Source organism: Alligator sinensis, unplaced genomic scaffold, assembly GCF_000455745.1.
Source record: "Alligator sinensis unplaced genomic scaffold, ASM45574v1 scaffold170_1, whole genome shotgun sequence".
In the NCBI taxonomy this organism is placed as follows: Eukaryota; Metazoa; Chordata; order Crocodylia; family Alligatoridae; genus Alligator; species Alligator sinensis.
In genome coordinates, this window is record NW_005841863.1 from 3,944,198 (window position 1) to 3,951,957 (window position 7,760).

Genomic DNA, 7,760 nt, shown 5'->3' on the forward strand with positions numbered 1-7,760 from the left:
AACTTAATTTTCCACACTGCACTGATTTTTCTATCCCCAATATCAGCCAAGACTGTGAATATTTTATAATTACCTTGGTGTGAGCACTCGTACTGGTGAAAATGACCCAATCTGGGTCTCTTCATTTATAGTTGGAGTACCAGGGTGGCCCTTTGGCTCCTGACAAATGTTAAAATGACTGTGCAGTTGGGATAAAATTCCTCAGCTCCCCAACCCCAGCTCCCTAATGCTCAGCTGCACATGCCCCAGACCTGTGGTTTCTGCACCAAAGTGTAGAACTGGGTATCGGGGAGCCCACCCATGCCCTTCCCATGGACCATGTACTGGGCTGCACAGTGTGGCTTTAAATGTCTCTTTGAGGGGTGAGCTCACAGGCTTCCCATATGGGGGCATTGAAAGCTGCATTGTGCATCCTGATACTGGGCTGAATGGCACACATTCAAATTTAAGTGCAATACAAACGAGCCACAGAAATGTTCTCCATCAAACACTGGGGGATTGAGACTTGCTACAAGGATGACCCATCATCTCTCATCAGGATCCAGAGCCCATTGTGGCACAGTGCTGTGTGTTTATACAGGTACTACTTGGCAGCAGTTCTTTATTGGCTAAATACATGTAAAAAGATTTTTTTATGTATAGTTTTATGCATCTAAACAGATACTTCCTCTATTTTTTTTAAACCTGGTGTGACATTCCTACTGTTTTACTTCTGACTAATCCAATAAAACATATTCCAAGAAAAAAACATATTTGGAAACAAATACAAATTTTAAGTGTATTATAATCATAGGATAAAAGAAAGTGGGTTATGGCTTGGGTCTCATCTACTCTGAAAAGCCATATAAGTCCCTCTTTAAAATTTGTAAGCCCCACTGTCTTTAATGCCCCCTCCCTTGCTCCATATATCCTCCATATTTCAAGTTGAAGATCACATATGAGCTGAACAAGGGAATTGAGCTCTCCCTAATTCCAAAATAGTTCCTAACTAAGAGAAATCAGAAGGTCCCCTCAGGACAAGATTATATGTGCGAAAGTAATGAAAATGACTATGGGTTTTGTTTGGTTTTTTTCATCCACCAGAGTATGCATGACAGCCGCTTCTGCAGCAGTGCCTCGATCAATACCTGACAGCAAGCGACGCAGCCAAATCATCCGACACAGTCAGCCTCTAACCAAAGCGTCCATTAGCCCCCAACTGACAGCCCTAGATATTTATTTTTCTCAAGATTTTTTTTTAAAGTAAAAGCTCTGCTTCAAAAGTAAGCTAATCTGTCAGGCTATCACAGTGTTCCTTATCAGTGCTAGCACTGACTGACAACAGAATAGCTTGAAGTTTGTGGGGGAAGGGCGCACGCGTGTGTTGCTTTAAATAGCTCAGTTTTCTCTTGCCATTGGGCCAGCATTGGGGTATATCTGGGCAGGGAGAGTTTGCTATTTGCTTCTTTAAACAGCCTTTATCCCATTATACATGTGTCTTAGTGAAATATAATCTAAGTGGATGGAAACAAGTCTGGCCACATTTACATTTAAAAATTATAGGCAACATTTATGCCCAGATCTGTGCTGATGAAGCCAGCAGCACGTAGCCCACCAAGAATGTGCTGAGTCTTTGCAAACTGCCAACAATTCCTTTAGTCTCCAGTACTCTTCAGAGGCAGGTCTCAGGCTATCTACTAGTTAGTTGCAAGCAGGCCTTCCACACAAATTTGTTGGAGAGCTTTCTAAAAGCCGAAAGGCTACTGCTGTTACCCTCTGCATAGGTGAATCCTTTTCAATGTGCCATGGAGCAGACTGGAATGTTTCGGAGGAAAGGATTTTGCATCTCCCTGTACTGATCCATCAAGTATCTGTGATCAAATTAAATTATTTCTTAACGTTTAGTTATTGTTCTACTGTTAACTATATTAAAATGTGGATTGACTTAAGGCCACTTAGGTGACATGTCTCTAATATTCTCAGTGCTGGTCCACATCCAAACTGCTAGATGTTAAAAGCCATAGCTGCAGCTGTGTCTTAAGATTTCTGGGAAGCTATTCAATAATATTCCATAAAAATGAAGAAATCCTAAAAAGCTCCTCATAGCACTACAGATCAGAAATTTGTTTAATGTATTAATGTTTTCTGACTTGACTCCTACAGGGATTTTACCCATTACACCCCATTTCTATAGCTGTGAGTAGCAGCTAGGCTCAATAAATAATAATATCCAAGAGTTTATTGCTAGTGTCAGCCCTTCAGATAAATTATGTGGTAGAAGATTTCACTTGTACTTCTGCTGCTTGTGCAGCACTAGATCACATTTTTACACAAAGGTATCCTCGGCTTTGTGACAGGATACACCCTGACAGCTGTGCTTTTGTGTATAAACTGCTTCTGAAGAACAGACAAGACTTTTAAATCAAGGACCCTTTTTCTCCAGCTCCATGGCCTCCACGCTTGGCACCTGAAATCCTAAATCATGGCACATTTGTTTGATTATTGCAATTATACAGACCCATATATAGAAGTTATGTTATTTTGTTTAAATGGTACACTTTTGTGCAATACTCTTACTGTGTACAGAAACCATGATTGTGAATATACATACACAATCATGTATGCATTCAGTCTCTTACCTATCTTTCACGATTCCATAGGCACAGTTTGCAAGTTAAAAATTATGATTTCTACAGTACTTTTTTTTTTAATCCTCCTTCCTTTAGCAATGGGTACATGAGGCTAGCTGTGCCTAAATCCATACAAAGGGAAGCCTAAGTATGGATTTAGATCAGTATCTTTAGATAATGAAGCTTGAATACTGGTTCCCTTTTTGGCCTGTGCCAAATTGTGCTGTATGTCTGTAAACAGATCATGTGATTTTAAGCTGGCAGCCAGTAAAATACCAATTTGAAAAGTTAATGACCAAATATGATCTAATGACCACTATGTTGAATAATGAATAAACCATGTTCTCATTTCAATGAAAAATTAGTTTGCTGCAAAATGTTGAGAAATCAATGGACCTTATTTTGCACTATAGCAGTGGTACTCAACCTTCAGCCCACAGGTTGAATCCTTGGAGCAGTGGCAGTGTTAATTTCCACCACTTCTAGAGCCATGGCAATTAATACTGCCACCACTCTGGCTCCAAATGTTCAGACCCACAGTGAGCCCTGCATGCCAGATAATGCAGCTACACGCGCTGGTGTGTGGGGCCAGGTCGCAGCCAGATTTGGTGCCCAGATTCCGGTCAGTAAACGGCTGGGCTGCAGCTGGATCTGGCATGTGGGCTCAGGCTGGCACTCTGGACCTCACCTCTGTACCAGTCATCCAGCCCGCAGGGCAAGAAGGTTGAACACCACTGCTCTACAGAATTATTGTCCATTTGTGGCATTAAAAATTCATACCAACTAATGAGCATATATTTGCTAGGTAAGAAATCGGCCAGCTATTTTCAATCTTAGAGCACTGGTGAAGCTTTGGGAAATGTACTTTAACACTTTTATGTCAGCAATTAGGATTTTTCATCAGGAATCTTTTAATGCATAGTTTTCACAGGCTTTTAACATTGGGGTCAGTGCTCCACAAGAATTTTAAAATGTCTTTCCTTTGGTTTCAACAGGTGCAGTTTCAACATGAGCATGCAATATCCTTTTCTCTTAAGATGCTTATTATTTTTATATCCTTTTAATGGCATATACCATTAAATGTAATTTTTTTTAAGTGTCCTTATTTAACATTAGCCTGTGTTTGTTTAATTATTTTAATCAGCCCTGGAGCTGTTTACAAATCAAAGAAAGGTTCTTTTCAAGTTTTTTTTCCAGTTATCTGCTTAATTAAAATACTCTGCATAGATCAGTAAAAGATACAAACCTGCTAAAAGTATGTGTGCAAAATCCATTGCTGCTTGCATACAACCAGATGTGGGCCATCCAAATCCACATAGAAATACTCATGCATAACATTCACAGAGTGTAAAGGAAGTGCACAAATGCACGTGCACCTTACAACTAAGATTACAGCATTTGAGCTGAGTACATCTACCGAGTCCTTTTCATTAGTATCCCACACTGCTTTGCTGGACAGCTGGGTTACTTCTCTTTAGTTGTATGCTCTCTATTGTTTTCACCTTACCATTTAAATGATGGCATGCAGCCAAATGTTGCCCTTTGCGGTTCCAGCTTGTTAAGGGGCTCATACACTTGTGCATACTCCTGGCGAGTGACCAGTCCTGCATCATACATCAGCATGATCATCTAATGAAGTCCTTGTTTTTGCTGCCCCCTAGTGAGACGAGCATGCACTGATTCATCTAAATTCTGGGCATCACAATGCACAAATATAGAAGTGGCTATATGAGCACATGAAGGTGATACAACAACCAGTACCCAACACAAGAGCTGCACTTCGGGTCTTGGAGCTCTGGCTGGGTTATACAAACGTAGATAATAATATCTATGGGCTTTTGCAGGATCTGCAGGTCCTGTGAGGTTCTGGACCAGGGTAAGCAACCCCTGGCATGGGTGCCAGTGTAGCTCACGAAGGCATTTTGCTTGATGCGTGCACCTCGGGTCTGACAGCAGAGAAGGGGCCATGGCTGTACTGCCATGACAAGGATTGGGCCCTTTGTGGCTCCCTGGCATCCACTCCTGGCATGCTAACATCTCAAGTCAAGGCTGCAGGTGTTTTTGGCACTTGGCCCAAAAACATTGCTGACCCCTGTTCTAGACAGTTTATATTTAGATTTGGGGTTTTGCAGCTGTTACTGAATGTCTCCATCTCAGGACTGCTGAAGAGTCTCATATTTACAATGAATGCAGTGAGAGGTTTTTTTTTTTAATTTCAAAATGATTGACATTTAATTTTAACTAGACAGGCTGTGAAAACAAATCAACATTAGCAACTTTTTGGCATGTTTTGTCTATAAAATTAAGTCCTCAAAAAGAAGAAAACAACCTCCCCCCCCCCCCCCCCCACCCGAAGAAAAAAAATAACTAATTTACAAATTGGGACGTAACTTAGAATGATATGTGTATGTGTGTGCACATGCATATATATGGATATAGAGAGAAACTTATGTGCAGTTTATATCATTTAATATAAAATAATATCTTATTTGCTTTTTAAATTCATGGCATAAGTAATTTTTCTAGTTTGTTTCTTTTTAACATTGATTTGTTTTCATGGGTTCTCTTTAGTTCGAAATTAAATGTCAGTCATTTTGAAATAAAGTAAAAAAAACAACAAAAAAACTAATCTAGAACAAAAACTCTTGTTGTATTCATTGTAAACACAAGACTTCAATGGTCTCAAGCTGGAGAGACTTGGTAACAGCTCAAAGCTTAGAGTCCCTGGGCTTCATTTGGTCTGGAGCAGTTCATTTGTATTTTCTAGATTTAAGTTAAGACTTTTGACTTGCATAAATCCTGGTGAGAACCATTCAGCCTAACTTGGCCAGGGATTTGTTGTAATTGTTGTTTAAGATTTGGATGAAGTATCTGATTACTTTTAAGTAGCTATATACTGTCTTAGTCCACTAACTCCTATATTATCTCATTTGTTCTAATTTTGGATATTTTTCTTTCATCTTTCTTAATGTATTTTACACACTATGCAAGTGTTGATGAATATTCAAAACAACAGTGATTCAAACTGAAATAACATTTTCACAATAATAGCCTTCTTTATAATAAGAATGCATTTTAAGAGTGCAATAAGACTGATTCTAGTTTTAAGATCAACAGTTCATGCTACCTAACATAACTGATGTATTTTTGAATGTGGCATAAAACAGACTCTAAATACAAAGTACCTTTTTTACATAAATGTAAAAAAAAAAAAATCTACCCTAAGATTTATCTTTTGTCAGAGTGCAATTTGGAGGAAAATCAACTGCTTTTAAGCTGCAACCTGCAACCCCCTCCCCAGCAAACAAGGTTATTGCTTTTCTTTCATCAATCTCAAGAGAATTCACAGAAATCTCTCATTAATTGTTTGTATAAATATCACTTAACGTTTCATACTGTGCCAAGATGTTTTCAGTTGTTCACCATGACAATTCTGTAGTCTTAAATGATCTCATAATCAATGTGCTAATTTTAAACTCAGAGAGACTCTTCAAGCAAAATGGTATATTTTCTATCACACCTGGTGTGTGTTTGTGAATGTATTCTATAATGGGGGTTTATACTATTCACAGAATGTGGTACTGGGGCCCAAGTGGGAATAAGCAATCATGTTCTCTAAGTTTTCTTAAAAACAAATTTTAATTGTTGCCACAATTTCCTAGAGTGTGAATTTCTCTTTAAAGAACGGTATTTTTATTAATTGTTACATAGTCAATTAAAAATATTTTGTATACAGTATGAGGTTGGTAATACACGGAAGAGACAAACGCAAGATTACATTATAAAAATGTTGCGTGTAAAAATTATAAAACGAGAACTGGAGAATACAAAATAAGGAAGAAACAAGACATGAATTTCTAGAGAATGTTACTGTCCGTTTCAGTGGAAGCAGAAAGACAAAGGAATTGAAAATTGAAGGAATTTGAAGATTCCACGCCTAGCTTCTAACCAGTCACAACTGGGATAGCTTTCACTCCTCAATTGGCTAAAAACCCAAAAAGGCATATATTGTGTAATAGTCTATACATTATAATGTTGGACAGACATCATGCATATTACTTCTCAAATCAATAAAGCAGGTTCTAGGAACTCGGATAAATGACTGACTTTGCTGCAAGGTTTAATGAACAAAATAAAAAAAAAAAAGTCATTCTTGACTTCAATAGGACTCGAGTATAAAACCTTTGTGTCCTGTACTGCCTCTCATCCTTTTTGGATTTGGGTGCCTTCCATATAAAATCACTGCAGACTTACTGTTGCAGCTGAACTTCATGGAGCTGTTCTACAATTTGGAGGGTAAAACTGATGTACAGTTTTCCTTTCTTATCACTAGTTTCAGCACCTTCCCCTGTTTGAATGATACACAAGTCAGGGCCCTAATATAAGAAGAATGCTGCAGGAAATAAGAGCAAGCTCTCAAGTTGATGCTAGTTTAAGTTTTCCTTTCAATGTTTAATTTTAAGTTAATTTTGTTTGCCTTGTTCTAGTGGTCCTGTTGAATTTCTACTCCCAAGCAATAAGAAACTGCACGCTTGTAATTTTACATCTGCTAAGAAGTGTTTTTAACACCTTTTTGTTTTCTATTCATAAGCAGAGTTCTTTTGCTATGGTAATATAATTAAACAAGTAAAAAGCTTGTAGAAAAACAAAACAAATTATGAACTCCAGAAAAAGAGCCCTGCACAACGTCAGCATTGGGTTTTGCCTCTTCAGCAACATTGTGCAACTGCTGCAGAAATATTGATAAAGATAATAAATGTGTGATTGTCCCCTGCTGCAAAGAAAGCTGTGGGAGGGGTTTAGATAGAAGAAGTCTGTAGCGTTCCCTGCAAATTATTCCCTAAAGAGTTTATAGAGGGCACAGCCTGATCCTCAGGTTAACTCATGCATCTGTGCACTTTCAGTCCCCTTGGCAGCACGGCTCCAGCAGGAAACGTGCTTCTGCTGATCGGGTCACGCTACGCCTGGTCAGTAGCAGCCACAGAACTACCTCGCACTCGGACAGCCACGCAGCATCACGGGATCGTGCTAGTGATTTGTCCAAGTGCATATACATTGAGCACTTCCTGACTTCCCCAGGCACAGATAAAGATCCAGGTAAAACAATGCAGTCTAATAACATAACTTTGCATATAAGGATCTCAAAGTATT

The 7,760-nt window shown here is 38.8% G+C and overlaps 1 long non-coding RNA gene across 1 annotated transcript in view; it reads left to right on the forward strand.

The window, feature by feature from the left end:
• Window positions 1-6,186: 6,186 nt before the first annotated feature.
• LOC112552099 overlaps window positions 6,187-7,760 on the forward strand; it is a 10,970-nt gene continuing 9,396 nt past the window's right edge. Inside the window, exon 1 of the long non-coding RNA XR_003096459.1 lies at window positions 6,187-7,706. This is a non-coding gene — a long non-coding RNA (uncharacterized LOC112552099). The remainder of the gene's footprint in view (window positions 7,707-7,760) is intronic.